The sequence below is a fragment of the Mastomys coucha genome, unplaced genomic scaffold (assembly GCF_008632895.1).
Source record: "Mastomys coucha isolate ucsf_1 unplaced genomic scaffold, UCSF_Mcou_1 pScaffold21, whole genome shotgun sequence".
Classification (NCBI taxonomy): domain Eukaryota; kingdom Metazoa; phylum Chordata; class Mammalia; order Rodentia; family Muridae; genus Mastomys; species Mastomys coucha.
In genome coordinates, this window is record NW_022196904.1 from 50,181,992 (window position 1) to 50,189,973 (window position 7,982).

The window sequence follows — 7,982 nt, forward strand, 5'->3', positions numbered from 1 at the left end:
GTCCCATTAGCTATGCTATGGGACATTGAGGAGGTAGCACTAGACATGTACAACAGCAAAACTCTGCCCCTGTGGATATCTTGGCCCAGCAGCTGAGCATCCTCCATCAGGACTCCAATCCAACTCTGATCTATCCTACTAGGTCATAGCATGAGACAGAAGTCAAACACTTCTAAAAACTCTCCTTATGATATCTTGAGTAGAAGATTTAATTGTGCCCTTGATCCAAATTGCTTTAGCTTTTGCTCTCTCTCTCTCTCTCTTTCTCTTTCTCTCTCTTACTCTCTTTCTCTTTTTCTCTGTCTCTGTCTCTCTCTTTCTTTCTCTCTCACTCTCTCTCTCTTTCTCTCTCTCTGTCTCCCCTAGTCACTTCTAGGTTCTACTTTGACCCCCATATGTATATCTGTCTTTTGTCTCCTAATTTTCTTTTTTTGGTGACCAGATCCTCTCTCATGGCAATTACATTGGTCACCCACCGGACAATTTCTTTCATGTAGAAAACAATTATCAGACCAAACCATCAACTCTATATGCAGAGTCATATACAATTGGGGCTGAAATCTCCCAAGCCACGATCCAAATTGACAAAAGGCATTTAAGGCCACAAAAGCAGCCTGCATCCACAAGACCATTTTCTCCTTCACAAGCCCATGGGCAATGATGTCAAGCTGGTTTTGCAAGATTTCTAGTGGCCTATTGAACCCTCCTTCCAATGCATCCTTAGCAACTTGACTTTCTGGAAAAACCACACTAAGATCACCAAAAAAAAAAAAAAACAGTTCCATGATACCTGTGTCTCTAGCTTTGAGAGACTCTTCAGCCTGGACAGTTCTACTAAGACTGTCGTTTCAAGGACAGCTCCAGCATATGCACATTGACATTGCCTAAGAGACATGGAAGAACGTCCAAAAAAATCAAGGAACATCACAAAAACATCTAAAACATAGGCTTCCACACAAAGGGAGATTCCTACAAAAGATCCATCCACGTATCTCTTTCAGATATTGCCCTGCAAGTCTCATGCTACCAACAGAGTCCACCAAAGAGCCATGAGCTCTGGCACACAGAGAAGTTATAGGTCAACTGCAAAATGACACCAGACATGTCTGCCATCACCTCTCATTTCTGCCACCTGTTCTATATCCAAGCCAGACATCGGGTAGTTTACAGGCTGCCAGGGAGAGAGTATTTCTCTTTAACCACCTCAACAAAACACAGTCACACTGTCCAAGTGTCACACATGATACTGTGTCAGGCTACATTTCACAAGCATAATGCACTCCATTGTCTATGTAGAGCAACACACCAGGGTTAGCATTCCTGTCAGGGCTTCTCTCTGAGAAGGCTGAATCCAGAACAAGGCATCCACACTTAAAATGAGCCAAGCTTCTGTACCAGTGCTATGCCTACTTCTGTCTCACATTCTACTCTGCACTATGGCTGGAGCACTCTTCTTGGAGCTAACAGGAATACCTAGAGATTCCCTGCCAAGCATATCCTCAACAGCAATGGGCACAAGCCAAGAGAGCTTAAGGGCCTGCCTTGCCCTAGGCCATGGTTTCTGGCAGAGTAAGCCAAGCACAGTCCCTTCTAAGAGAGTCTGGCTAAAATCCGAGGATTGCAAGGGCAATGGAATGGTTGGTGTGCCTGTGGCTAACTCCCATAGTAACTGTGGTATCCAGAGTGCTGGACCTCAGTCCTGAGCATTCACTCATTTTGTTCAGCTTCTCTGAGGAATGTTTGATTGGGAATCATCATCAATCCAAGCACACTGGAGTGCCTTGCACAAAGTGCATCTTGGTACTCTGCATTGCTCGGGCTTTGGGGAGAGCAAGGAACTGCAAGACATTGCCCATCCATCGCCAGGGTCAATGTTCTCAAGCTCCAATGCAGGGAGCATCCAGAGGCCCTATGCCTGCTCCAAGTCCCGAAGGGACAGGAAACATGGATGGCATCACCTCCTAGCTCCACCAAGACCTGAGCATGTTGACTTCATGGGGCAATCTTGTGTTCCTTACCTTTTACCTCAGGTGCCCTCGGGCAAGGCAGCAACACCAAACCAGTGCACTGGAGACACAGTGTGGTGCCATCAACACTCAGCCAATCTTGTGGGGCCATTTCCTCTGGATGTCGACCATGGCCCATGCTGGAAATGCAATGCTACCCTGTGAAAACAGCACAGAGCACATGCCATGATTAAAGTGGGACCCCTGCAAAGTAGGATGGATTATGGGTTTACTGTGTACTATAGGGGGGTCAGACTTCACAGGCACCCTCAGCACTCCTGCTCTTGCCAACCACGCTACCATGCCCTGCCAGATCTGGGATGCTTTTCCTCCCAGTCCTTGGCTTAGCACAAGACATTCCCTCTTCTATCAAGTGCTTGCTGGGACCTTGAATCCTTCAAGGCCTTGAGGAGGATGATATATGAGCTGTTCTTCATATACACAACACATTCCATGGGGACACTTCTCAAAGAACCAACCCAGAAAAAGCCACTAACCAAGGTAATAAAGGTCCCATTAGCTATGCTATGGGACATTGTGGAGGTAGCTCCTGACATGTTTACCAGCAAAACTGTTCCTATGTGGAAATCTAGGCCCAGCAGCTGAGCATCCTGATCAGGACTCCAATCCAACTCGGATCTATGCTACTAGGTCATAGCATGAAGCAGAAGTCAAACTCTTCTAAATACTCTCCTTATGATCAGTTGAGTAGAAGATTTAATTGTGCCCTTGAGCCAAACAGTTTATCTCTCTCTCTCTCTCTCTCTCTCTCTCTCTCTCTGTCTCTGTCTCTGTCTCTGTCTCTGTCTCTCTCTCTCTCTCTCTCTCTCTCTCTCTCTCTCTGTCTCTGTAACTCTCCCTATTTCTGTCTCCCTTAGTCACTTCTAGGTTCTAGTTCGACCCCCACATATATCCATCTTTGTTTGCTAATTTTTCTTTTTGTGTAACCCGATCCTCTCTCATGGCAATTACATTGGTTAACCATCAGGCAATTTCTTTCTTGTGGAAAACAATTATCAGGCCAAATCCCCCTGCTGTATACACAGAGGAGTATACCATTGTGGCTGAAATCTCCCAAACCAAGATCCAACTTGACAAAAGGCATCTTAGTGCCAAAAAAGCAGCCTGCATTTAAAGACCATTTGCACATACACAATGCCCATGGGCAATGGACTCAAGCTGGCTTTGTAACACTTCTAGTGGCCCATTGAACCCTCTTTCCAATACATATTTAGCAACCTGACATTCTGGAAGAATCACACTAAGATCCCCAAAACAAAAAGAGCTCCATGATACCTGTTTCTCTAGCTTTGAGGCATTCTCTAGCCTGGACAGTTACTTAAGACTGTGGGTTGGAGGACAGCTCTGGATATGCAAATTCACATTGCCTAGAAGGCAGAGAAGAATGTCCAAAAATACCAAGGAACATCACAACAACATCTAAAACATCCGCTTCCACACAAAGGGAGATTCCTACAAAAGATCATTCCACGCATCACTTTCAGATATTGGCCTGCAAGTCTCATGCTAGCCACAGAGTCCACCAAAGTGCCAAGAGCCCAGGCACACAGAGAAGTTGTAGATCAGGGGGAAAATAACACCAGACACATCTGCCATCACCTCCCATTTCTGCCACCTGCTCTCTTTCCAAGCCAGATGCCCAGGGATCTTACAGGCTGCCAGGGACAGAGTCTTTCTGTTATCCACCCCAACACACCACAGTCACACAGTCCCTGAGTCACACATGATACTAAACCAGGCTACATTTCACATGCAAAATTCACTCCATTGTCTCTGTAGAGCAACACAGCAGGGTTAGCACACCTGTCAGGTCTTCTCTCTGAGAAGCCTGCATCCAGAGCCAGGCATGCACACTTAAAATGTGCCAAGCTTCCATGCAAGAGCTATATATACTTGTGCATCACAGTCTACACTGCACTATGCCTGAAGGACACTTCTAGGAGGTATCAGATGTACCTAGAGATTCTCTGCCAAGCATATCCTCAATAGCAATGGGCGCAAGCCAAGAGAGCTGAAAGGGCTGCCTTGTCCTAGGCCATGGTTTCTGGCAGAGTAGGCCAAGTACAGGCCCTACACTAGAGAGTCTGACTAGAATCCGAGGATGGCAAGAGCAATGGAATGGTTGGTGTGCCTGTGACTGAAGTCCATAGGACCCGTGGGACCCAAAGTCCCGGACCTCAGTCCCAATGAGAGTGGCGGTACTGAGCTTTCACTCATTTTGTTCAGCTTTTCCAAGGAATGTTTGACTGGGAATCATCATCGATCCAAGCACACTGGAGTGCCTTGCACAAAGTGCATCCTGGTACTCTGCAGTGCTCGGGCTTTGAGGAGAGCAAAGGATAGCAAGACATTGCCCATCCATCGCCAGGGTCAATGTTCTCAAGCTCCAATGCAGGGAGCATCCAGAGGCCCTATGCCTGTTCCAAGTCCCGTAGGGACAGGAAACGTGGATGGCATCACCACCTAGCTCCACCAAGACCTGAGCACGTTGACATCATGGGGCAATCTTGTGTTCCTTACCTTTTACATCAGGTGCCCTTGGGCAAGGCAGCAACACCAAACCAGTTCACTGGAGACACAATTGGGTGCCATCAACACTCAGCTAATCTTGTAGGGCCATTTCCTCTGGATGTCGACCATGGCCCATGCTGGAAATGCAATGCGACCCTGTGAAAACAGCACAAAGCACATGCCATGATTAAAATGGAACACCTGCAAAGTAGGATGGATCATGGGTTTACTGTGTACTATAGGGTGGTCAGACCTCACAGGCACCCTCAGCACTCCTGCATTTGCCAACCACGCTATCATGCCCTGCCAGATCTGGGATGCTTTTCCTCCCAGTCCTTGGCTTAGCACAAGACATTCTCCCTTCTATCAAGTGCTTGCAGAGACTTCGAATCCTTCAAGGCCTTGAGGATGTTATATGAGCTGCTCTACAGATAAACAACACATTCCATGGTGTCACCTCTCAAAGAATCAAGCCGTCAAAAAGCCACTAACCAAGGCAATAAAGGTCCCATTGGCTATGCCATGGGACATTGAGGAATTAGCTACAGACACTTTTACCAGCAAAACTGTGTCCCTGTGGATATCTAGGCCCAGCAGCTGAGCATCTTCCATCAAGGCTCCAATCCAACTCTGATCTATGCTATGAGGTGATAGCATGAGAGAGAAGTCAAACTCCTCTAAAGACTCTCCTTATGATCAGTTGATTAGAAGATTTAATTTTTTCCCTTGACCCAAAACGTTTTAGCTCTCTCTCTCTCTCTCTCTCTCTCTCTCTCTCTCTCTCTTTCTCTCTCTCTCTCTCTCTCTCTCTCTTTCTCTCTCTCTCTCTCTCTCTTTCTCTTTCCTACTCTCTCTCTTTCTCTCTCTCTTTCTCTCTCTCTGTATCTCTCTCTCTCTCTCTCTCTCTCTCTCTCTCTCTCTCTCTCTCTCTCTCTCTCTCTCTCTCTCTCTCTCTCTCCCTCTCTCCCTGTCTCTCTCTCTCTCTCTCTGTCTCTCTGTCTCCCCTAGTCACTTCTAGGTCTAGTTTGACCCCCATATATATCTGTCTTTTGTCTCCTAATTTTTCTTTTTTGGTGACCAGATCCTCTCTCATGGGAATTACATTGGTCAGCCACTTGGCAATGTCTTTCTTGTAGAAAACAATTTAGACCAAACCCTCAACTGTATATGCAGAGGCATATACAATTTGGGCTGAAATCTCCCAAGCCACAATCCAAATTGACAAAAGGCATTAAGTGCCACAAAAGCAGCCTGCATCCAAAAGACCATTTTCTCTTTAACAATGCTCATGGGTAATGGTGTCAAGCTGGGTTTGCAACATTTCTAGTGGCCCATAGAACCCTCCTTCGAATGCATCATTAGCAACTTGATTTTCTGGAAAAATCACACTAAGATCTCCAAACAAAAAACAGTTCAATGATACCTATGTCTCTAGCTTTGAGAGACTCTCCACACTGGACAGTTCTGCTAAGACTGTCGTTTCGAGGACAGCTCCAGGATATGCAACAATGACATGGCATAGGAGGCAGGGAAGAACGTCCAAAAATACCAAGGAACATCACAACAACATCTAAAACATCGGTTTCTACACAAAGGGATATTCCTACAAAAGATCCATCCACGCATCGCTTTCAGATGTTATCCTGCAAGTCTTATGCTGCCACAAAGTCCACCAAAGTGCCATGAGCTCTGGCACACAGGGAAGTTGTAGGTCAGGTGGAAAATAACACCACACTTGTCTGCAATCACCTCCCATTTCTGCCTCCTAGTCTCTTTCCAAGCCAGTTGTCCGGGGATCTTACTGGCTGCCAGGGACAGAGACTTTCTCTTTACCCACCTCAACACATCATAGTAACACACCCCTGAGTCACACATGATACTGAAACAGGCTACACTACACATGCAAAATGGACTGCATTGTCTCTGTAGAGCAACACACAAGGATTAGCACTCATGTCAGGTCCTCACTCTGAGAAGCCTGCCTCCAGAGCCAGAACTTCATGCTTAAAATGTGCCAAGCTTCCGTGCCAGTGATAAGCCTACTTCTGTGTCACAGTCTACTCTTCATTATGGCTGGAGCACTCTTCTTGAAGCTAACAAGAATACCTAGAGATTCCCTGCCAAGCATATTCTCAACAGCAATGGGCACAAGCCAAGAGATCTTAAGGGCCTACCTTGCCCTAGGCCATGGTTTCTGGCAGAGTAGCTCAAGCACAGGCCCTTCTAAGAGAGTCTGGCTAGAATCCGAGGATGGCAAGGGCAATGGAATGGTTGGTGTGCTTGTGGCTAACGCCCATAGTACCTGTGGTACCCAGAGTGCTGGACCTCAGTCCTGAGCATTCACTCATTTTGTTCAGCTTCTCTGAGGAATGTTTGATTGGGAATCATCATCAATCCAAGCACACTGGAGTGACTTGCACAAAGTGCATCCTGGTACTCTGCAGTGCTCGGGCTTTGGGGAGAGCAAGGAACTGCACGACATTTCCCATCCATAGCCAGGGTCAATATTCTCAAGCTCCAATGCAGGGAGCATCCAGAGGCCCTATGCGTGCTCCAAGTCCCGAAGGGACAGGAAACATGGATGGCATCACCTCCTAGCTCCACCAAGACCTGAGCACGTTGACATCATGGGGCAATCTTGTGTTTCATACCTTTTACATCAGGTGCCCTTGGGTAAGGCAGCAACACCAAACCAGTTCACTCGAGACACAATTGGGTGCCATCATCACTCAGCTAATCTTGTAGGGCCATTTCCTCTGGATGTTGACCATGGCCCATGCTGGAAATGCAATTCAACCCTGTGAAAACAGCACAGAGCACATGCCATGATTAAAATGGGAACCCTGCAAAGTAGGATGGATCATGGGTTTACTGTGTACTATAGGGTGGTCAGACCTCACAGGCACCCTCACCACTCCTGCTTTTGCCAACTACTCTACCATGCCTTGCCAGATCTGGGATGCTTTTCCTCTCAGTCCTTGGCTTAGCACAAGACATTCCCTCTTCTATCCCTCTTCTAAGTGCTTGCTGAGACCTCGAATCCTTCAATGCCTTCAGGATGATATGTGACAAGCTCTATAGATACACAACACATTCCATGGGGTCACCTCTCAAAGAACCAAGCCAGAAAAAGCCACTAACCAAGGCAATGAAGGTCCCATTATCTATGCCATGGGACATTGAGGAGGTAGCTCCTGACATGTTTACCAGCAAAACTGTGCCTCCGTGGATATCTAGGCCCAGCAGCCAAGCATCCCCCATCAGGACTCCAATCCAACTCTGATCTATGCTACTAGGTCATAGCATGAGGTAGAAGTCAAACTCCTCAAAAGACTCAACTTGTGATCAGTTGAGTAGAAGATTTAATTGTGCCCTTGAGCCAAACTGTTTAGCTCTCTCTCTCTCTCTCTCTCTCTCTCTCTATCTCTCTCTCTCTCTCTCTCT

At 46.8% G+C, this 7,982-nt stretch overlaps 1 long non-coding RNA gene and 3 other non-coding genes across 5 annotated transcripts in view; all 4 read right to left on the bottom strand.

The window, feature by feature from the left end:
* Positions 1-7,982, bottom strand: part of LOC116102315 — an 11,066-nt gene that overhangs the window by 1,086 nt on the left and 1,998 nt on the right. Inside the window, exons 2-5 of one of the 2 annotated variants that reach the window (XR_004123073.1) lie at positions 7,190-7,336; positions 4,548-4,694; positions 2,019-2,165; positions 222-884 (exon numbers count right to left, since the gene is read on the bottom strand). This is a non-coding gene — a long non-coding RNA (uncharacterized LOC116102315). Of the gene's footprint in view, positions 1-221; positions 885-2,018; positions 2,166-4,547; positions 4,695-7,189; positions 7,337-7,982 lie in introns of those variants that run through there. The other variant, XR_004123072.1, reaches the window with a different exon arrangement.
* LOC116104299 lies at positions 1,689-1,764 on the bottom strand. Its single transcript, XR_004123807.1, has one exon. It is a non-coding gene; the product is annotated as a small nucleolar RNA SNORD116 (small nucleolar RNA).
* Positions 4,200-4,293, bottom strand: LOC116104294. Its single transcript, XR_004123802.1, has one exon. It is a non-coding gene; the product is annotated as a small nucleolar RNA SNORD116 (small nucleolar RNA).
* LOC116104300 lies at positions 6,860-6,935 on the bottom strand. Its single transcript, XR_004123808.1, has one exon. It is a non-coding gene; the product is annotated as a small nucleolar RNA SNORD116 (small nucleolar RNA).